This window comes from Gouania willdenowi, chromosome 5, assembly GCF_900634775.1.
Source record: "Gouania willdenowi chromosome 5, fGouWil2.1, whole genome shotgun sequence".
In the NCBI taxonomy this organism is placed as follows: domain Eukaryota; kingdom Metazoa; phylum Chordata; class Actinopteri; order Blenniiformes; family Gobiesocidae; genus Gouania; species Gouania willdenowi.
This window is the reverse complement of record NC_041048.1, coordinates 36,789,051-36,812,443: the sequence shown is the minus strand read 5'-3', so window position 1 is coordinate 36,812,443 and position 23,393 is coordinate 36,789,051. Positions and strand designations below refer to the sequence as shown.

At 36.2% G+C, this 23,393-nt stretch overlaps 1 protein-coding gene across 1 annotated transcript in view; it reads right to left on the bottom strand.

Annotated features, from left to right (window-relative positions):
• Positions 1 to 20,028, bottom strand: part of LOC114462810 (protein kinase C delta type-like) — a 44,560-nt gene extending 24,532 nt beyond the window's left edge. Inside the window, exon 1 of the mRNA XM_028445834.1 lies at positions 19,859 to 20,028. The gene's annotated coding sequence lies outside the window, so the exon portion shown is untranslated. The remainder of the gene's footprint in view (positions 1 to 19,858) is intronic.
• Positions 20,029 to 23,393: the final 3,365 nt, after the last annotated feature.

The following is a 23,393-nucleotide window of genomic DNA, read 5'->3' as shown; positions in this document are numbered from 1 at the left end:
ACACAGCATAATAACAGAGACAGCATGACTGTCGCCTCAAAGAAGACTAGGGGTGTAGAAAAAAAATAAATTCGGTGATATATCGCGATATTACGTTGCGCAATTCTAAAATCGATTCAAAAAGCATCATATTGATTTTTTTTATTTTTAATTAATTAATTATTATCATATTTTTTTTTTTTTTTTTACCTTAATTTAACCAGGAAAGTCTTTTTCACTGCATGAGACATTGTAACTGCAAAAAGAAGTGCACTGAAACCTGGGCAAGTTGACCAGCTTGTGTTTTTTCAACAAAATCTAAAAAGAAAGTACTAACTTTCTGCATTTATTTGTTGTTCTAGGCATATACCTCAGTTAAGTTGCACTTGTCATGTTGTTCTAAAGTCAAAGTTGGTTTAAAAGCCACAGGCAGATTGTATGTTATTTTTTTATTCTAAGTTGTTGGCACATGGCACGTTAAAGCCAATGTTTTGAGTGTAAAATATGCCAATAAAATAAATTTCATACATAATCTTCTCATAAAGGTGTACACATTTACAGATTAGTTGTTTCTTAAGTCATATATTTAAAAAAAAATTGCAATAATCGCCTTAAACTTTAATATCGGGATATACTGTATCGTATCTTGCCCTGTGTATCAAGATACAAATCGTATCGCCAGATGCCAGGCAATACACACCCCTAAAGAAGACGATCATTAAAGTAATGCTCAGTGAGCCACAAACAAGTCAAATGTTCAGTACAATCTAAATGACAGGAGATTAAGTCATTTATTGGAAGCAGTGATTCAGCAGGACCAACAGGTTGGGGAGTCAACCTGTCAACAGGAGGGCTCAACAAAGACAGGCTTTACAGGAAGAAAGACGAAACTATAAATATCACAGCACCTTCAATGATGTCACCTTACACACTTTTTTAGAGAGATACAACCTAGGAGAGGACAGCTGGAACTTTCTGCTAAGCCCAAAGCAAAAACTCTTGAGTGTAGCTAAGGATCTTGACTTTTTTTTTTTTTTTTTTTTTAAATCAGAAAGACCCCGGTCACCCTTATTTAAAACACCTCAATGTTATACAGTAGTTCCAGCGAGATTACATGGAGGTCAAGTGAAACTTCAAAGGACCCATCAAAGGCGATCAGCAGAACTCCTCTGACAAAGACTGGCAGTTGACAGTCGAAACATGTCAAGAGATCAAAATTTCCTGAATTACCTTGTCCGAATAAACAAAACCTCAACTTAACATACTGTTCAAAAAGGAGAATCCCATTGCAACTATTACGTGGAAGTCCAGTGAAACTTCAAAGGAACCATCACCTTCACTTAAAGCTGCTGGAGACGATTTTCTTTTATCAGATAAAGACAGTTTAGAATCAGATCAATAAACACGAAAATCAGTTGCTCGAAAATAAAAATGTAAAAGGTTGAAATTCCCACTCAAAAGTTTATCTCCAATGTCAACACTATAATTTCAGCAAGATTCTTTTTGTCTTCTTTTTGAATAATATGTTAAAGTTTAATTTATTCAGACAGCAATTCCTCAGGGAATCCACTTAGTTGTCATCATGACACATTTCGACTGACAACTGCAGTCGTCATCAGAGGCATCACATGATGTTTCCTTTGATGTTTCCTTGACTTCCAGTTGTCAGTCAAAACATGTAAGGATGTGATGTGAAAAAAAATAAAGAACATTACGTAACCCCTGCGATAAACAAGGGACTACTTTACTTTTTAATTATTTAATTTTTTATTGCTGTGTTTCACACAGATGTAAACACAAGCTCATCTGTTCCTCCTCAAAGTGAGAGCAGTGTTTATTGTGTATTTTTACGAGATTTTTATGAATATCACAAGTCAAGGTAGCTTTATTTTCCTCTCCGCTCTGACCCGCAGCTGCAGTCGGGAGCTGCTGTGAAGCTGATTGTCTGTCTGCGTGCTTTAGGAAAGAGAGGGGCTTATGGCAGCACAATTATACTGTATATTTGCAGAAAATAATGAATTTGTTTTCAAAAATATTTTTTAGACCAATTAAGTTATTTGCAAAGTTGTCAGCAGTAACAGATGGTTTAAACATTTAAAATAATCAAAAAGCACAGGCCACACTTTGGTTTGGCATCGTTCAAAACAAATACCTTCCACTCCCACAGGGCAATTGTATTACAACCATGTTTTACTTTTTCACCACTTTTACAGCATAGCTTCTGTTTGGATTGCAATGAGCCTAATCTATGGTTGAATAATGAGGTTTTCTGTAAATAAGAAGCGAATTATAGATAAAATGTATTTATTGTATTTGGCAATTGAAAATTGCCAAATACATTGTAATCGTAGGAGTTCTTATCATTTTTCTTCCGCAACTCCTTTGTCATGGAACTCCTCCTATTAATGCAGCACTAATGACACATATGTCATCTCATAGGGGCAAAGTCAAGGATGTGCAGTCGACCTTTTTTGAAGCCAAAATGCCAAGGTCAAGGTCGTGTCGTGTCAAGCGTCAAAAAACAAAATTTTCCATATCTCTACAAATATTTATCGTATAAGTTTGATGCTTACATTTCTGAAAATCTCATCTCAAGTAGAATATTTTATTTTAATTGAACCGAAACTGTACGACCTACCAGTAAAAAGATCGGTAGGGGTCAATGTTCATGACATCATCAAAAAAACTAAAAAACACTTTTGTCCCTATAACTTGGCCACAAATTGAGATACAGTGCTCAGACTGTTACCATTGAACAAGGTCATATTTAAGGTCAAGGTCAGTCTTTTGTTTTTCCAGTATTATTACTTTCAATTTAATTAGTGAAAACGACAAACTTGTCAACAAATCCAGATACAGGTTGTCATTTTGGCAAATTTTTTCAATTTTCAATTGTCAAAAACGTATTCGCCTTGTGAATACAGGTCTTGCCTAGTTTTCTTTTTTTTTTTAATTAATAATATAAAATGAATGTGGAGTGAAATCAAAATAGAGTAAAAATTGAAAATTCAAAAACAAATTCATATTTCAGTTTACAGAAGATGAAGAAAAGAGGTTAATAGAAATATATTTTAAAACCACAGGGTGAAAAAGTCATTTCACATTTAACATGATAGTAAATAAAATGTGTCTAAATTATTCTCCCAAAGACTTTAACAGTAAAATGTATTTAGTGCAAGAAGAATTTTATTTTTTTCTTTAGCAGAACTTGTCTTGTCCTTCCAGTTGGTTTTCTTTCTATAGTCACTTTAAAACTGTGCTGCCAAAACATAGAAACACGCAGTGGAGGGGGGTTCACAGCTGAATGCAAACCATTCAAAGGACAGTACTGCATTACAGTTGGTGTCTCATACATTACAGCTAAACAAACACAGGCCTCGATATGAATACAAAGCAGAACGAGCATGATCACCTCGTACAGATCTATCATCCTAATACACTGATGGAAAACTATCCAGTCCTCAAATAAATCTTAATGTGTGATAGCTCAGCGCAAATAACTTTAAATATGGATCTTGACACTATTTGTTGTACTATGTGTGAACTTATAGTCATTTAGTAATATATAGTTGCTTCATACAATCCAGAAACACAAGTTCATCAAGTCTCTCATATCATATTTCTCTGCCAGGTTTAAACCATTCCATTTCTGCATTTGTTAGGATAAGGGTTGCAATATTCTGGGAATTTTCAATGTTGTAAACTTTTCATGAGAAATAACACATTATTAACAAGTTCACGTAGCTTCATGACAGCAGCTTGCTGGGGAAGGCTATGTTTGAAATGTCATACTAACGTACTACTCATACTAAGTTTAACGTCAAAATTAGTATGTAGTGTGTTCACATTAGATAGTATGACAAGATACAAGTACTGTACATGACAAATACCTGGAAATATACTATATCGGGACATTTTTTAAGTATGCACGGTGGGTACACTAGTCATACTCAACCACCCCATGATGCATTGCGCACAGAACATAAAATCGTCCTGGGACCAATTTCCAGCTAAAACAAAAGCGTCTCTTCTTGTCTTCCATTAATTTTTTAACGCTTTTGAAAATAGGGCTCTTGTTTTGAGGCTAATTGAAAGTTTTGTCAGACGCACAATGGCGGGTCTCCAAAAATCTCCTAAATGTCAGAATTAAATGTGTATACATGTGTTTTATGGATCAAATGAGCACACGCTGATATTCTACTTGGTCACTTTCTCACTTAAAATGTTTTCAGAACTTAGTCTCAGTGTGATTCAGATTTTTGTCGTTGTAGGTTCCAAATGTAGGGCTGGGAAACTTGGAAGTACATTTCAGTGGGAATGCTCATCATCCTAGTCACAGTATATAAGAGACAATATACTCATTGAGTTTTTAGTGTAACACATTGATTTCCTGAATATCATCCCAGGCCTATGTCGTTTTTATTTCATTTATTGCAGGTTTTATATATATATATATATATATATATATATATATATATTTTTTTTTTTTTTTTTTTTATTTAGTAGTAGAATATTCTTATGTTTAAAGTTAAAATGTCCGTAACCCATTGGTTGATAATAAACATGCTGTTGCTAACTATTGGTCTTTGAGTAATATCACTTGATCAAGCTTTTCTAACATTCCACACAACATAATAAGTCATTAAAGTACATAATTCGTGCTGATATCACATCAATATTGGTACTGTATCGGAAGTGAAAATCAGGACACCCCTACCTAGTAGTGTGCTCAAGACCACAAACCAAGATTTTCCCAAGACCAGAATGCCCCGAGACCAAGACAAGACTAAGACTTTTGGGAGTAGAGACCAAGTCAAGATCAAACCATAAAATCAATTTCAAAAACCATGACAAGGTTGAACAGTTAAAGAACATTATCTTTAGTTTTAGTTTCTTTTAAATACATTTGACAGACATTAAAAAAAAGGTATGAACGCATGAACCAAAGATATTTATCGTTTTACCAGGTTCTTCTTCTCATTATCACATTAATAAAGTTGAAGAATAGCAGAAATCAGTGCTGATCCTGACAAAAAATCCCTTGGGATGCACCGAAATGAAAATTTGTGGCCGAAGCCGAATAAAACATAAACGCTTGGCCAAATACCGAAAGCATTTTTTAATAGTGCATAAATAGCCCAGAATACATCTTTAGACATGTTTTTTTTAAAGAAAGTAAACGTTTATTGAATATTCTGACATTTTCTAAATATTCCAGTAGCCTTTGCTTTTCAGAAAAAGCACAACAAAGTTTTTCATTTATATTAACCCTTCAAATAAAACAAAACATGCATTCCAAAAATAAAAAAGTGCATTAAAGGGGAGATATGATGGAAAAAAATCACTTTCTAATGGTTTTTCTACAGTGATATACATCCTTTTAGCCTCATTCAGAGGGCCAAAGTTGAAAAAGTTCTATTTCCTCCCTCCCTTGTTATTCCACATTTTGTAAAAAGTCAGCTCCAAATGGACGAGTTGGATTTTTCCCACGTTGGCAGGTGACGTCACCCAACACCCCTCCTGGAATGTGAGCTCCTCCCTCTCCAACTTTTTAACAGCTAAAATAAGCTCTGTGGTTTAATATAGAATATATATTATACTTTATTGCCATATATGTAAATGCAAACTGCACTATTGGACACCCAAACTGCACTACACATCAGCTGTTAGCACTCCATGCTAATGCTACACCTGCCTATGCAGCAAAACCTGACATTGCTTGTGAACTGAGGAGGAAACGATGGGAATGTTTACGAATTAGTGGCTCACAGCACACACAACGAACTCAGTTGTGGAATTGGACAGCTTCCAACTTTTACGCGGAGACGGACGATGGAGAGCGATAAGGAGAAAGTCTGGCTGTGTTTGTGGGCGGAAAAGAGGAGCTGCTGCTGCTGGTTCTGCAGCAACAGGCACACACTTTTCTGACTCAAAACCGCACGTTGTTTGATTGCATCATTTCATCACAAGCTACTATTCGGCCTTGCTTTTAACTCACTCCACCAAAGGCCGAATGTGGCTTTTTTGCAATACAGTATTACCGAATATTCGGTGCATCCCTTAAAAATCCCGAGTCTGGGCACTCTGAGACCGAGACAAGACAGAGTAAAAATGCTTTAGAGTCCGATAGAAGACCTTTAGAATGTGGTTTTGAAACTTTCTAGGCTGGTCTCGACACAGAAACGTTTGAGTACCATAACACTACCCCTACCAACAAAGCTACTTCAGGTGTGCTAAATGCAATGCTTTAGTTGTAGGATAATCTCAGGATGAACTAAAAACAATGAGAAGCCTTGAATATGCTGGTGGTGTCATATTCATACTTTATGTATTCCTCGCTGTGCATGAGCAAGCAGTATTAAAGCAGAAAAGTCTCTCTGCTACAGTGACACTAATGATTAAAATAGTATGTAAGGAGAGGAGTGAAAGTGAAAAAGAGCAGAAAGCCAGTTCTTCTTGTTTACTTTACAGCCTCAGCCTCGAGAGCCCACTCTTTAGAGAACAGACAGGTTGACTGACTACTGCCAGACTGTTTCACACTGTGACACAACATGAACTCCCTCTGTCACCCACTGCGAGAAAATGATGATAATCAATGCAATATTACTTCTGAAAAAACATTTCTGATGCACGATGTTCACATTTAGAATTGAAGACGCTTAGTTTTTACACTTCAGTTCCAATATGCAGTTGTTCTCTTTGGTGGCTGTCTGCTTTGGACTCAGCAACAAAAGCAGAAGTAAAAGTGCCAGCAGTGGTGAGAGGCCCTCAGGCTGCCTTCATGCTGTGTGACTGGCTTGGCCTGTCAGCGGCAATAACTTTGAGGAGCTTGTCTACTGAAAAGTGGAGACACCGCTTTTGTTATGTTCAAATCCAACTGAAAAACTACCTCTTGAGAAGTCTATTTTTTTTTTTTTACTGTTGATTTATTTTTGTGTCTCAATTCCATATGGGTACGTGTTGGCCCCTATGACCCTGTGCAGGATATTGTTATTCATTTTATTAGTTTTTTTGCTGTACCAATGCACACACTGAAATCATGCAAGATTTTGTGTGAGATTGGAAATCTATCTGGAAAATTGCTTGTAAATGTGTGATATTGACCCAAAATAGTAAAATAAGAGGTCGACTGATATATCAGCCAGCCGATATATTGGGCCGATATGTAGACTTTTTAAAAAAGAAATGATTTAGCACTTAAAAGTAGCCATTAAAGGAAAATAGAAAGAATATAAAAAACATTCATTCAGATGTATGTAACAAAAAAAGTAATAATAATAATAGCATGTCCATGGGAGAGGTAGAAGCCAATAGGCTTACAAATAAAAAGCAGATATAATAGGATAAATATATTTATTAATGTTAAGAGTTCTATTGGTGTATTTAATTTCTAATACATTTATATCATATGAGTGTTTCAATTGTCTTTCATAATCAATGTGCTTTTTAAAAAAAAAGTATATCAGCCTCAAATATTGGCTTCCAAAATCGGCTTTAGATATCGGCCATCGGTATCTGCATCGGCCTTCATGTCATATTTTGCGTGAGAATTAACATTTCCGTCTTTTTGACCACCCATTAACGCTGAAAAATTCAGTGTAAATATGTATAACTGTCCAAAAACATGCATATGGGGGTTAATTCCCTGTCAATTTGCACTTTCATTATGGGACGCCGATTGTAATGTTGTGCATGCTAAAATAAACACCAACTGTTTGGAACATGTAGCAGTAAACTGCGCTTAAAAAACATGTGTGAATTTCCTTATGTTGCCTTTGACCAGATTTGTGAAATTTGTGTTTTTTTCTCTCATCAAATTATAATGGCAATGTTAAATCTAAATGTTAAATCTTAATCTAAATGTTAAATCTTAATCTAAATGTTAAATCTTAATCTAAATGTTAAATCTTAATCTAAATCTTAAATCTTAATCTTAATCTAACTCTTAAATCTTAATCTAAATCTTAAATCTAAATATGTTTGAGTCTAAATGTTAAATCTCAATCTAAATGTTATATCTCAATCTAAAAGTTAAATCTGCCAGTACGAGAGAAAAAAAACCCCACAAATAATGTTGTAAATCTGATCAAAATTTAAAAAAAAAAAAAAATCACAGTTTTTTAAACATTTTTGCTACTAAATGTTGCAAGAAGTTGCTGTTTATTTTAGCATTCACAACTTTACAATCGGAACCCAATACTCCACTTTATTTTGTTTAAAACAAAAAAATAATTAAATAAAAAAACAAACAACAATATTGCCTTTTTCTGAAGTTCATTTCTGAGTTAAATGTATAAACCACTTCTCAAAATCAGGGGATCTCGACGACTGTGGCTCGAATGGTTTTTAAAAACATTTACTAAATGTTCAGTTCCAAGTTATGACAAATGTAATAAAAGAAAACATGCAATTCTTTGAATACTTTGCAAAGTGTTTGTCCAATTACTCAGCATTGCTGTCACCCATTAACCTTGTCTCAAAGCATTCACATTTTTTCCTCACACACTATCACGCACATTAATAACTTGGAGCAAAGACACCTCTGAATATTAATTCTTTGTAGCATGAAAAATTAAAAATTATTGTCTAACATTTTCTCAGGCACACACACATTGTCGGACAGCTTATTTTTCATTTATTAATTCATCAAAAACTAACTAAATGTATTTTTTCATGACCAAGTATGGACTTTTTTGCTACATGAATGTGTATACAAAAAAAAACCTCACAGCAAACCCACATAGAGGCACCCAGTCAGTAATCAGGTTAAATAAGGACAGGAAACACAAGCAAGGTTAGAGGACAAGGGGATAGTGTTTACGAATCAAGGTCAAAAAGCAGCTTTAAAACATTCACTCAAGCGACTAATGTGTTTTCATGTTAGAAAATAAACTTGAACTCACTTAATATGAGCTTGACCTGAGTGCAAATAATGGACACGAGAATCACAGGAGCTGCTGTTTGGAAACAAATATTTATACTTTTCTCAGAGTGCTGCGGACTGTATGGATGGAGGTCAAAGCTGCTACGCCAGCATGGAATGAATCCCCCCTCTGTGTGTGTGTGTGTGTGTTTCTCCAGCACAAACACTAAAAGCGGTGTCTATTTCTGCAACACTCACAAAGACTTACTTAAGTCAGAAAAAAAATGTCTGAGCCGTAGCTGTATAGAGAGTAGAGTGTAGAGGGTCAGACTGAGTGTGAATGTGTGTGTGAACTTGAAAGAGAACCATGAGACCAAGGTCCAGTAAAGAAATAATACATCAAACATCATTACCCAGAGTTCAGTTGGCCACATTCCTGTTAAGGAACGGTATGTAGGTTTGCCCTCCACCACTGCACATTTGCAATAGTGATTAACTTGTAATACTTTCCACATTAGTCTTATTTATGCAACCAGAAACACACTTGTGGTGTGTAAACTGTGAACCATTAAAAATGTCAACAGCATTCTAGTCGACTACCAGAACACGTTTTTTTTTTGTTTTGTTTTTCAGTGACATAATAAAACAGCAACATGAGTTTTCATCATATATATACAGTATATATATATATGTGCTGGGCTACCCCTAATAGCAAAGCTTCAAATCAAAATAGAAAGATGTCGATGCAGGCGGATGGTTAACGTGACCATAACTCGCATAATCGTGTTGCAAAAACGGCAAAATTCACTTAACGACATAATGACCGCAGCATTACTATCCAAAAAGAAAGTTTTCTAGTTGTCTCTGCGGTGCATGCCGATGACGACATCATCATTTGTTACCATGTGATTGGCTAAAACAAAATCATGGTGGACAGGCGCTTCACCCAATCAGCTTCAAGCATTCTGTTCATGTCCCTCCCTGGTTCCAAAAAAATTACCAGACACAGATCCAGATCGATGTGAAGAACTCCAGTTAGAGGGAGGGGCTACACATCCATCTGGCTCTTGCCAGGTTACATTTCCTGTGCATGCTGGTTTAATTTTAATCCTAGCCATGTACTGATCTTCATAACGCAGACTAAGTACAGTCGTGATAAAGTTCAGAAGATCTATGAAAAACGAACGCTGACAGACTCTGAAACCAGATGCCATTGATGCGCAGCCGTCCGTCAGGCTTCTGAGTGTTCCGTGTTAACTGAGGGCTACACGTAACCAGGGCAGTTGCTAGGAATTCTGGGCCCCCTGAAAGAATATCGGTGTGGGCCTCTCTACCCCATTCAACTGTGTATTATAATGTTTTTCTTTATTTTTCTGTTTTTCAGTGTTCTTGACAGTGCCTTGTGTAATACACCCAAATTGTTTTCTTATTTACTATTAACCCCTCAACAAGTCGAAGTATTATGTAAATTATGTATTATTAGTTGTCTTATTCCCCTTTTTCTGATTTGCAACACATTATTACACCTTTGCAAATACATTTTCAATTAACCGCTCAACTGTAATTGCAATGGACACTGCAGGAGAAGAATAACCTCATGGGAGAGACAAAAAGTTAGTAGAAAACACCTTAAATATGTTTAGAACTACAAATGAACTTTCTTCTGCTGATTCCTGTTTCTTATTTTCTTTATTTTGCCATTGAAAGAGGCCGTTACCTCTCAAAATTACTTCACTAATCAATCGATCTTTAGTTGTATAGCACCAATTCATAACACGTGTAATCGCAAAACACTTCACAGAAAGCAGGTAAAAGACCTTACTGTTTATCTAATTACGACATGAATCATGACTTTGATGCTTTAGGCCAAAGGTAGACAACTTTTATCACAGCCGGGCCATAAAAAGGTGTTTGATCGAAGTGCCACATGTTCAACACTAGGGATGTAACGATTAATCGTAAGGCAGTTAAAAATCGATTCATAGGTATCACGGTTGATATCGATTTTCTGAAAATTGAATCGCAGTACTTTTTGTAACCAGCAGAGGGCGCTATCCACAAGTGTAGGCGGCGGGCGGAGTCTGCTAATACTTTCTTTCTGGCCGCCTTCTACTCTTAAATATGTTTATAAATGATTCATTGCCCCTTTAGCACCGAAAGAATATCTGTAATATTACTTGTATATCTGTAAAAGTCAAGTTTTTCAATTAGCTCTGTCTGTTAGCATAGCTTCTCTTCTTCACTGCAAGATATCTGCATGCCAACCGACCACTGTGTTACCAGCGCCCTCTGCTGGTCCAAACAAATATGACGTAAATCAGTGTAATCACGGGTTTTTTTTTTTTAAAGTCCAATTGTTAAGGCACAAAATACATTTTCAGTTGCACTTTTAAAAAGAAAAAGAACTATTATGCAGTTTTGCATTGTTTATTATAGAACCAGAATTTAAATTAATAGGCTTCATTTTCATTTCTATTATTCCTTTATTTATTTAATTCAAGATTTATTTTTAGTTAAATTGCATTGTTTTGAATAGTTTATCAAGGGATTCTTTTGACAATTAAATATAAAAGGAAAATAATACAGTATTTTCTAGTTTTTTTCCCCAAAAAAGTTTTTGTCTACAGTCCCATTTTGTAAAATAAATCGTGAGAGAATCGTATCGTGAACCCAGTATCGTGAATCAAATCGTATCGGGAGTTGAGTGAATCGTCACATCCCTATTCAACACTCATGTCAGCATTTAGAATAATGACCAATCTGAGCATTAATACAGGAAAAAACTAAATGTTTTCATAGCAATTCTGTGTGTTTTTCTGTCATTCTGGGTATGTTTGTTGTCGACTTACTCGTTGTGAGGCATTTTATGCATTTCTGTTGTCCTTTTGTGTATTTTTCCTGTAAAATATGTTTTTTGCAGTCACATTGTGTCTTTGTGCTGCATTTTTGCATTTTTTTGAGTATTTCTATTGTCATTTTGCTTGTTTGTTAATACTGTGGGTTTGCAGAGTCATTTTTTTTTGTGTTTTTCTTGTCTTCTTGTGTACTTTTGTCATTTTCTGTACTTTTTTAATATTTTTCTGAGTCATTTTGTGTACTGTTGAACGAACTGTTGTCGTTTTGTTCATTTCAGTAGTCATTTTATGTGTTTTTGGAGTATTTTCTGTCTTTTACTGTATTTTCCTGAAATGCTGTATTTTTTTAATGTATTCTCGCTCTTGTCATTTTGTACATTTACTTTGGGGGCCGCATAAAATTAGACAGAGTGGTGCATGAGGCCCGCGGGCAGACCATGTCTGCTTTAGACCCACATTACATAAATTAGCTTTGTCCTGTATTGTTAAATATTACAATATCAAATTTAATCAAAAGACTGTTAAGTGGGGTGTAATTGCAAGCTTAAACATCTGTTAGTTTTTAAGTTTTTATTTTTTTATTTTTTTTGGGGGGGGGGGGGGGGGGAGTTGGTCTCTTTTTGTTTAGTGTTCTTAATTTTGGTTTAGTTGCTAACCCTACTCTCCACGAAGGCGTCTCATCTGCTCTGACTGCAGCTGAGTGACAAAAACAGTGTGTATAACTCCACCCCTCTCCCTTTGCTCACCACAGAAAGCAATAATAACACAAACATATTGATCAGGAGCTCCTGTTGGTCACGTCAAAGAGCCGGCTCTCAGAGTCGTTTCGATAGCGACCGACACATCACTATTATCCAAGTAATTTCTCTGCGTGAGATATACATGGTGTAGCGTGTGAGCAGGTTGAAATGCTACTGGGGGCTGTGGGCCCTTAGAGTTATCACCTTAATAATATAATTCAACCCGGTCATAGCAGAACCTCATTTAACCGCACCTAATATTAGCATGTTAGCGTTGTTTGGTAACGATGTAATGAACTCAGGTCAGAGAAGATTATCTATGGAGAACATAACTGAGATATTTGAAGACATGATGGTATAAAATCTATAAAATCAGTTTGTATGTCTACGTCACCAACTTGTACTCAGTAATAGGTAGGGATGTAACGATTCACTCAACTCCCGATACAATTCGATTCACGATACTGGGTTCACGATACTATTTTCTCAAGATTTATTTAACAAAATGGGAATGTTGACAAATGACTGAAAAATATTCCTTTATTTTTTTGGGGAAAATACTGTACTATTTTTCTTTTATTTTTCATTGTCAAAAGAATCCCTTGATAAACTATGCAAAATGATGCAATTTAACTAAAAATAAATCTTGAATGAAATACATAAAGGAATAATACAAATGAAGAAGAAACCTATTAATTTAAATTCTGGTTCTATAGTAAAACTGCATAATAGTTCTTTTTCTTTTTAAAAGTGCAACTGAAAATGTATTTTGTGCCTTAACAATTGGACTTTAAAAAAAAAAAAAAAAACAGTCAGTTTACTGTATTTACGTCAGATATTTGTTTAGACCAGCAGAGGGCGCTGGTAACCCAGTGGTCGGTTGGCATGCAGTTATTCCACCAGTGAAGAAGAGAAGCTATGCTAGCAGACAGAGCTAATAGAAAAACGTGACTTTTACAGATATTCACGTAATATTACAGATATTCTTTCGGTGCTAAAGGAGTAAAGAATCATTTATGAGCATGTCTAACAGTAAATGGCGGCCAGAAAGAAAATTGTAGCAGATTCCGCCCGTCACCTCCGCTTCTGGAAGGATTAATATATAGCGCCCTCTGCTGTTTAAAAAAAGTACTGCGATTCAATTTTCAGAGCTTCGATGTGAACCGTGGTACCTATGAATCGATTTTTAACTGCCTTACGATTAATCGTTACATCCCTAGTAATAGGTTGATATCCTTTACTTTGGTTTCTTTTTCCATCTCACCTGGTTATTGGCGATCAAACAACTCCTCATTTCAAACCAACAGCGTCTTGATTCTTGTATATGTCTGGATTATATTTGTACATTTTTCATTATTTTTTATTTCTTTTACTGTAATACTGCCCTTGTATTTAATCATTTTCTCTCTTTTATTTGTTAAGTTATTCTTCTTTTCATCTGCAATATTTCTTAGGCCTCTTTAAAAAAAAGTAATTTCCCCCTGGGATCAATAAAGTACATCTGATTCAGATTCTGATGCTAAATGTAGTTTTTGGAAGCTGAACAGTTGTTCTGATGAAGGATTTATTATTTGAATAATGTTTGTTTTCTTGCCTTTTATATTGTGAATGATGCCATTATTGTTGATCATATTGATCATTAATGTTACTACTGCCTGTTGTTGGCGCATTTAACAGTTTCTTCCTTTGTTTTTATTTAAAGAACAATGTGCGGTTACATTTTTTTATGAATAAAAAGATGGCTGCACCAGATTTAGCACCATGCAAATTTCCATCTCTAGTCGTTCATCCTTTTTGTCTAAATGTCTGTTGTTCAGTCATTTAAATGTTGATTTAATTGCTGTATTTTCAGTGTGATTTGTGTCTTTTGATGATTCAGCACTGAGGAGACAGACCTGTATGTTCTGTAAAGCCTCACATCTGTATCCATGGTAAACACAAAGCACTGTGATGTCTCTGATGCCACAAGCTAAATATTGACTCAGCAGCCATTGCAGGCAGATAGTGTTTCATGAACCATCCAAGCTTTGCTGATACCAGAAAATAACAATAAGATCAAGAGTATTACTACACACACAGTTGGGTTGGAGAGTCACACAAGATTTCAGTACGAAATATTTCCAAACACAGCACTGTGTTTTTTATGTAACTCAGTGTCTCGCAACTGGTGCCATTGACTGTGGCTTTTATGAAGGCTGATCCTGAACTGTTTATAGTCACAAGAATGCAGGCTAATCTTCACACTGGCTTAGCTTTAAAACGCATACCTCCCTTAGCATCCTACGTCACCTGTTCTGGGTTAAGTCAACGATTAAGAAACCTGGTACAGACAACATCAAATGTGAATAATGCAGAATAAAAGGAGCACAAGTGACCACCACACAGAGAGGAATTAATGTGATTCCATTCAGCAACGGTAGTGCCATAAAAATGGACCTTTGCTATGTCAGGATATTGGACTTTGGTCTAAGCAACACAACATGAAACCACCTCAGAACCAGCACGGTGTTAATGGTCACTCACTGGCTGCTGTTCATTATTTTCACACAGATTTCACCACGAGCACTGAGAAAAAAAAGGAAGAAAAGCAGAATACATGGAAGTCGGATAAAATGTCACCCTCTTCTGCTTATCACAACAATGATGAATGATTATTATTAGTGTCAGTGTCAGCATGCTGTGGAACAATTTGAGCCCATTTTTGCTTATTTTCACCCTTTTTCTGCAACTAAACCAAACTTGCCATATTTTAACCTATTTTAATCACTTTTTCTTGCTCCTTTTAATGCATTTTTGCTACATTACTCCCATTTCTGCCACTTCTCCATCAAATTCCAGTGCCTTTTCTGCAAATATTTTTTACTTTCGAGAAATTTTCGACACTTAAAAACCCTTCCCACCACATTTCCCGTCTAATGTCACATATGTTGGCCTATTATTATCACTTTGAATTTCCTTTCACCTTATTTTATGCTGATTTTTTTGACAATTTAACCACTTTCATGATTAGTCATGCCCATTATTTGCAAGTTTAAACTAATTGTTCTAATATTGACACTTTGAACCCTTTTCACCACTTTTTCTGTTCATTTTTGGCCACTCTAATTTGCAGCATTGAACCAATTTCTGTGGTTTTTAAAATCCCATTTCACTACCTTTTATACCATTTTTAGATCTATTATTGTCACTTTTAACGTTTATTTTAGGCTGATTAAACCACTTTTTTTCACTATTTGTCATGAGCATTATTTGCCAGTTTAAAGTTGCTCCTACTTTTTAAAATTACATTAACTCCAACCCCCCATTTCTGCCACTTTTAAGCCCTTATTGAAACTTTGAACCCTTTTTACCACTTTTTCTGTGTGTTTTTGGCCACTCTAATTTGCAACACTACTTTTAACCAATTTCTGTGGTTTTCAAAAATCCCATTTAACCACCTTTTCCTATCATTGTTGGTCACTTTAAACCAATTTTATTTCCAATTAAAATAAGGATTTACATCTTTAAGAAGACTATATACTATGGCGTAAAAAATAATAAACTTCCTGGATAACAGTGGATATTATTCAGATAAATAAATAAATGTGGTTATCACAGATTCATAGAACAATGCACCATTATTTTGTGGACTTTATGGTCTCTGGCACCATTACTTTGTGGGTTTTTGTCTGAAGCTACAATTAACTCACTCAGTGCCATTGACGAGATATCTCGTCATTTCAAATCCAAACGCTCAGTGCCATTGACGAGATAGCTCGTCATTTGCATTTTTCCCGGGGATTACTAGAAAACACCCTGGCGGAGGTCTCTCATCAATATCTAAACTGTGGGGTGTTGTAGTGACCAACTGTGTCCTGAAGATGACAGCAGTGCACCTTTAGATGAGAGATTATCCACTGATGCTACCCAGCAAAGCAGGAAGGAGCAGGAAAAGAAGGGTGATTATGGCGCTACAGAGTGATATTGTGAAGTATCCAGCAGCTCACAGCACCACATACTAACACAGAACATGTGTGGACATGAGTGGATTATTGATAATGTTGTGATTGTGAGATAAAACCATCAACTAACCGGGCCAAACGGGTCATCCCTGCGTGTCAGGAGGAGGGGGGAGGAGGGGTGTGTGTGGAGGTGGGTACAAAATAACCCCCAGCCTGTGAGCCAGATAGCAAAATAATAGGTGATATGTAGGAAGTAGCAGTGCACATTTGGATGGGAGATCATTCATGCTCCGCAGAGCTACGAGGGAGAGGAGGAAAGGCGTTTACGAGACAGAAAATGGCGCTACGTACAGGGTTGACGTTCCCAGCAGCGCACACTCCGACCAGAGCAAGTGTTGAATTCGTGGATAATGTGGCGATTGTGAGATAAAACCATAAAAAAACGGGGTAAGCAGTGACACTCTGTATGTCCGGGAGGAAGAGGAAGTTGCGTGTGTGCAGACTGACGGGAGAGAAAGTTGGAGGAACGCCAAAATACAGTAAGAAATACATTCAACTCTGACCCAGATAGATAAATAATAATTTTGCCATCAAAAGCCCGGTCTGTGGTTTTTTTTTGTTTTATATAAGGAAACGATGTTCAGATGTTAAGAGTTGTCACGAAAGCAAAAAAAATAGCTTTAAAGTCACTGGCAGGGTTTTTTTTTTTACAAAAAGGCTTTTTTCTCAGCTTTTTGCTCTGAAACTGAAGATTTGTATAAAACGTGCTCTATTCTGGTGTCAGATTTCAGATAGTCATAGTAGAAAATATTCTGTGGGTCTTTAAACTCAGTCAAAATGCTGAAAAACGGCTGGCACTGAGGGGGGTGGAAAATCTGAGAATGGCTGGCACTGAATGAATTAATTACGTTACTGTGGGATATAGGAATGACACACAGGAAGATATTGTAACAAAACAAAGCTCCATGCTCACTGAAGGTTAAAAACACTGATGTAAACCTACTGGCTTCTCTGCAAATCTGTAAATATAAACCAATTCTATGCTGCTTTAGGTAACGAATACGCCTGAGAAAAATATATTTTACATGCTATTAGGTTATGACTGAAGGCGTGTATGTTTCTATGGCTCTTAGGGATTTTTTTGCACCGGATTTTAGTTTTTTCCTTCGGCTATTTAACAAGACTGGAACAGTCTGTTTCTATGGAACACAAAACTTGCAATGAGGAAAAACATTTTCAGTTGAAACTACATTTGTGTTTAACCAGCATTAATGGAGATACATTACACAAGTGTACATAAAATGACACAAACGCTTAACTAAATAAAAAATTTAAAAAAAATCCCAAACCTGAATGGACTGATAGATGGACTACAGGTGGAAAGCAGAGTAAGCATTAAACATAAAAGATAATAATAAATAATAATACATTTTATTTAAAAGCGCCTTTCAGAACACCCAAGGACACTGTACAGGGCAGTCATTAAAATAAACACAATAAAAACAGCAGAATAAAACAGAGATGATATAATTTCTTGATGACTATGGGATGAGTCAGCGAGTTGCCAAATGATACACCTTTGAAACACATGTTTTTATTGTTGACATGCTGAAAACTCATCAGGGCTCTACATAGGGCTGGGTGATTTTGCCTAAAAAAAATCTCAGATTTTTTAAAGAAAAATTCGCGTTTCGATTTGATTTTCGATTTGTTTTTTTCAATGCAGTTAAAAATGACGGCAGACATCAGATATATTGTCAAAAGTGCAACTTTAGTGCTGGAATTGTCCTTAAGAGTTTAAATACATCGAACAATCCCAAAATAAAAAGTAAGTGAGGCTCTGTCATTCAGCAATTTCAAGCTTTATCCCAGGTTTACGCAAAAGTGCAACAGCTACTTCACAGTAACTTAAATTTTCAGATTAAGAAATCAGATAACTACATATTCTACAACATATAACATTACAATTAAAAAAATAATAAACTCTTCCCTTAGCATCTCAGCATAGCGCAAAAATTTAAAAAAAAATGAACATGCCTGTGGCACACAAATAGCCTACTCAAAGGGTAAACAAATGTAAACAAAAAGGGGGCTGGCTCACATCGGAATGCGAAAATAGTCTGAAAAAACTATGGTGGGAAAAAAATAATTAAAAATTGAAGAAAATTAAATTAAAATTTTAAACTTGAATTTGGAAAATAAAATTTGTTTTTATCTACAAATTCGATCAATCGATTAAATCGATTTTTTGCCCAGCCCTAGCTCTACACTAACTTTTCCTTTTTTTTTTTTAAGCAGGGGTGGTGAGAGTGTACAGCATAGCCATGCATGCTGATGAATAGTTGGCCTAACTGGCGTACCGTAATTTTGTATGAAGTCAATCAATGACTCAAGATATATTTGCTAAATGTTTTCAGGTTTTAGTGTCAATATTAATTTTTCTGATTGGCCAAAATCTGGCCAATCAGAGTATTTATTTTGGCCAACAATAGGATTTTCCACCTAGCAAAAATAAAACCAATTATCAACAGTAAAAAAAAAAAAAAAACATATCGCCCACAGCTGAGTACGCAACTTTTGAAATTCCATATATAAAAGTACGTACAAAAAAAATAATAAGAGAATATTTTTTATAATCCTTTCTTGTAATTTACATTATTCTAACTGCATTTATTCTTTACTCTATTAACATTATTCTGTAAGAGTATAAGACCTACGTTAGGCTCATTTTAGTTCAGGGGCCAAATACGGACCAATTTGCCCTTAAGTGGGCCACACATTCAACATTAATGTGCCCTGGTTTGCACTTTCAAGTATAAATGATATATAAAATATAAAGTTATTGAGTATACCAGTTCCTGCAGGACCCAAATAGCCCTGATTTTGGTAATTTCAAGTAATTTTGTGGAAAAAATTCAAGTTCTTTCAACAATCTGAGATTAAAAATTACTGCTGTTGTGTGAATTATGCACATGTTGTGGATTTTAATTGAATGTTTGTATTTGAAGTGGCTGAGATATTTACAACTGTATTAGGTACCATCTCGAGCGGGCCAACTTTGATGCTCTACAGGCCGGATTTGGCCCCCGGGCCTTGAATTTGACACGTGTTTTAACACACACACACACACACACACACACACACACACACACACACACACACACACACACACACACACACACACACACACACACACACAGGTGCAGTTGACAATAGTAATACAGTTGAACTCTTGTTATGGCAGTGTTTACTTTCTATTTGCATTAAAACTTCAAAGTTGAGGTAACAGAAATTGTTGACTTTTTGTTTTGTATCTTAAAGTGTTCACATTTGTAAATAATAATAAAGTTAGCAGCCACAGAAAGTCCACTCCAAACATTTTACTACAACACGAAGTCACACCGCAGTGACAGCACGGAAACAATCAGACATTCAATGCTCTAATATACAAACTAATGACAAACACCGACTGTAACTCACCGCCTTTCGTCCAGAGGGAACGGGGTCCTGTTTGTAGACTTTCTACAACGTTCCGCACTGGTATTTACCACCAAAGTTGCGAGTTGAAAAGCTAAAGTGTGTTTTGAGGAAGTGTTGGTTCAGTCTGCAGCTCATTCAGCCTCTCACTCACTGTGTCTGTTTGTGTTTCAGCAGCTGCAGCGCAGCACGAGGAGGAGGAGGAGACAGCGTGTGACGTAATCCAGGTGTTTTCCTAAAGACTTCTTCTTCTTCTTCTTCTTCTTCTTCTTCTTCTTCTTCTTCTTCTTCTTCGAAGATAAGGATAACAAAGTTGATTTCATTGTAAACCTGTTCGTTTTATATGGTAAATTCTATATTCCCAAATGTAAGTTCAACAAATCTACTCCCCTCTTTGTAAGTTTTCTGTGTGAATTTGAAAGAATATATCAAAACTATACCCCTTATTCATACAAAAAAAGCATCCAAACCGCGACAATATACAATAGTATTTTAGAATTGAAATTATTACTGATTTACCCTTATTTAATTATTTTATCTTTATTTTTCTCTTTCAATTGTGTATATGTGATTCTTGCTTGTCCCCTTTCTGTATATTTTTATAATGTACACTTCTGACCTGTTGTACATTTTAAATAAAATATATATACATAATAAAAACTGTATTGGGGTTGTATGGCAGTTGAAAAAATTGCATTACCGCCACATACTGTTTCTAAGTGGATCAGAGTTTAAGAGGACCATAACTGGCAAAAGGAGTTAAATAATAATAAAATTCCCAAAGACTTCTCCTTCCTTCCTTCCTTTTTTAATTTCCGGCAGACTAGATGCATCGGAGGCGTATTGCTGCCCTCCACAGATCTAGTGTTTCCCCACATGTAATTCATTTCTGTGTTCCGTTTACCCTTTGCTACTCAAGAGGTGTATTCCAGAAAGGAGGTTCAACAAACTCTGAGTCTATCCATAAACTCTGGGTCAACATACCCCGCGATGGGAAGCTCTGGGTATTTAATTTTAATCAACCCTGAGTATGTAAACCTTGGGTTACTTACGTGCATGCGTACGATAAAAAGCCATCATCAATGGAGCAAAGATTACACAAACTACCATGGCAACCACCCGGAAGAGAGTGATTCACCCCGATGGATTAAATAAGCCGGTGTTTATAGGGGAAAATGAGCCTGTTCTAAAGGTGCATTCACACAGAGCGCCACTTCAGCAACTTACAGAGTTAATTTAAAATATAAATAGAGTTTAAATAGTGTATTCAAGGAGTATTCCACTGTCTTTGGCCCCAGTTAGTTGGGAAAGTGTACAGCCCTCCCGCTACAGTGGCTATGAAGACAGCGCATTTATATTGATTTTTAATGTAATGTAGTCACCAGAGTCATCTCAACGTCCAAAAAAAAAAAAACTGACAGAGCCTGGCTTCAAACCCTTGACCAATTGCTCCCATGAGCACCGCATTAACCTACTGCATCACAATAGCTTTCAAACAATAATGCCCATACATCAAGCTGTATTACAACGTGAAGTAAATGTCAAGCCTTAAATGTATATTATTTTAAATTGTCATTTCCCCCTTTACATTTGTTACAGGTTTGTATCCAGGGAACTTTACTACAGACGTCAGTAGGCATTTTATATGCAGATCAACCTTCCCTCAATGATCTGCATCCACAATGTTATAAAGAAAACTACCGATTGCAAAAAAAAAAAAGGTAAAGCAGCAAAACATTTGTAATGATGTGAGCACTTCTGTGGTGTGTGATGTTACTAATGTGTGTCAGATAAGGAAGCAGTGTTCAGGTGGGCGGAGCCAGGTAGAAACCCAGGTTTCTTTGATAAAACCTGCCAGCGAGCAGGTTTAGTTCACAGACAATGTTACCTTAGTGACATATTCAGAGAAGAACATACCTCACATTCAGGGATTTCATACTCAGAGTTTCCCTCATTTGAGCCCGAACATACTCAGAATTTGAACATAACCCGCTTTATGGAATAGTTCTGTGCCTTATCTTTAAGTTGTATGGACAAACCCTGGTGCTATTGATTCATTTACCAAAGTACACGTAGGGTCTTAGGGTTAGGGTTAAGGTTAGGGCTGGGCAGTATGACCAAAAATTTATATCATGGTATTTTTCAAAATTCTTTTGGTTTCATGGTATATGACGGTATTCTTTTTTTCATGCTTAATCAGGTGTTCACAGCATTTTCTACTTGTAAAGAGAGGAATTACTGCAGTAGATTAACTTAGAATGGTCTATTTTACTGTCATGATGAGTGAATATTGTAGAATAATTCCACACTAGTAGTAATACAAGTTTGCAACAGCAGCCCAATGGCTCTTTGCTGCACTAGCTTAGCTTTAGCATTAGCTTGATTTCTAGCTTTAAATGCTGCATACTCAGTGGTGTGGTGGTTTATTATGGTGAATAAGAATAAGCTCCACCAGGACTATTTCAGCATTATAGGAATTACAAATTACGATCCTTTGCTCTCTTTTTTTGTGTATTACTGCCAACATGCTAAGCTAACCGTGCCTCTGTGTCCATGAGTGTTGTTCTCCTGTAGCAGAGGCATGCGCACGCAGGCACATGCTCACATGCAGCTTCAGAGCTTTTAATTGTATGTTTCTTATCCATTTACACGAATGATTTACACCCCCAACTAACACCAGAGCGCTACTGTTTACCTTTCTATTTAGAAGTGCAGCGTTGAAAATGGTCCGTTCTGAAACACGGCGCAGCGTAGCATTCTGAAAGTTGTGTAATCAAATACACCGGTACGGCGGTATATTAAAAATTTATATCATAACAAAAATATATACCGGTAGTCGGTATGAACCGGTATACCACCCAGCCCTATAGGTTTTGGGTTAGAGTTAGGTTATAACACTATATCGCAACAATTTTTAGGGTCAGGGTTAGGGTTAGGTTTACGGTTAGGTTTAGACTTAGTCACATGACCTAAACTGGCTAATTAGGGGCGCCGCATACAGATAGAATGTTGGTATATTGATACAGCAACCGTAGGAATAGCCACTGCCTATATTTGACTATGCTTGCAATGAACGTGCCTCAGTCATGGACTGAGAGTGGACGGTAACACTCATCACTCCTCCATGTAATAATTCCCCTACTTTTTGCAACCCTAAACTCTTAATTCGCAGGAATTTATCTGCTGACTTTATGATTATTTTGATCTTTTCAGTTTGAGCTGAACAGTTTATTACATCTACCATGAATAGAATGAAATTGTTCTTATCTACAATTATTAATTAATTATTTTTCCTTTATCAGTTTGCAACCTTTGCACTCCTCTACTTACTTTCTTCACTGTTTCACTTCAGTTTTCCTGTATCTACCCAAAGACTACTTGTCATCTGCCTCACATCAAGAAGGTCCTGGGTTCAAGCCCTGGGGTGGACACTTGAGACCTTTCTGTGTGGAGTTTGCATGTTCTCCCCCTGTTGCGTGGTTGCGTCCTCCCACAATCCAAAAACTTGGTTGTTAGGTTGGTTGGAGTTTCTAAATTG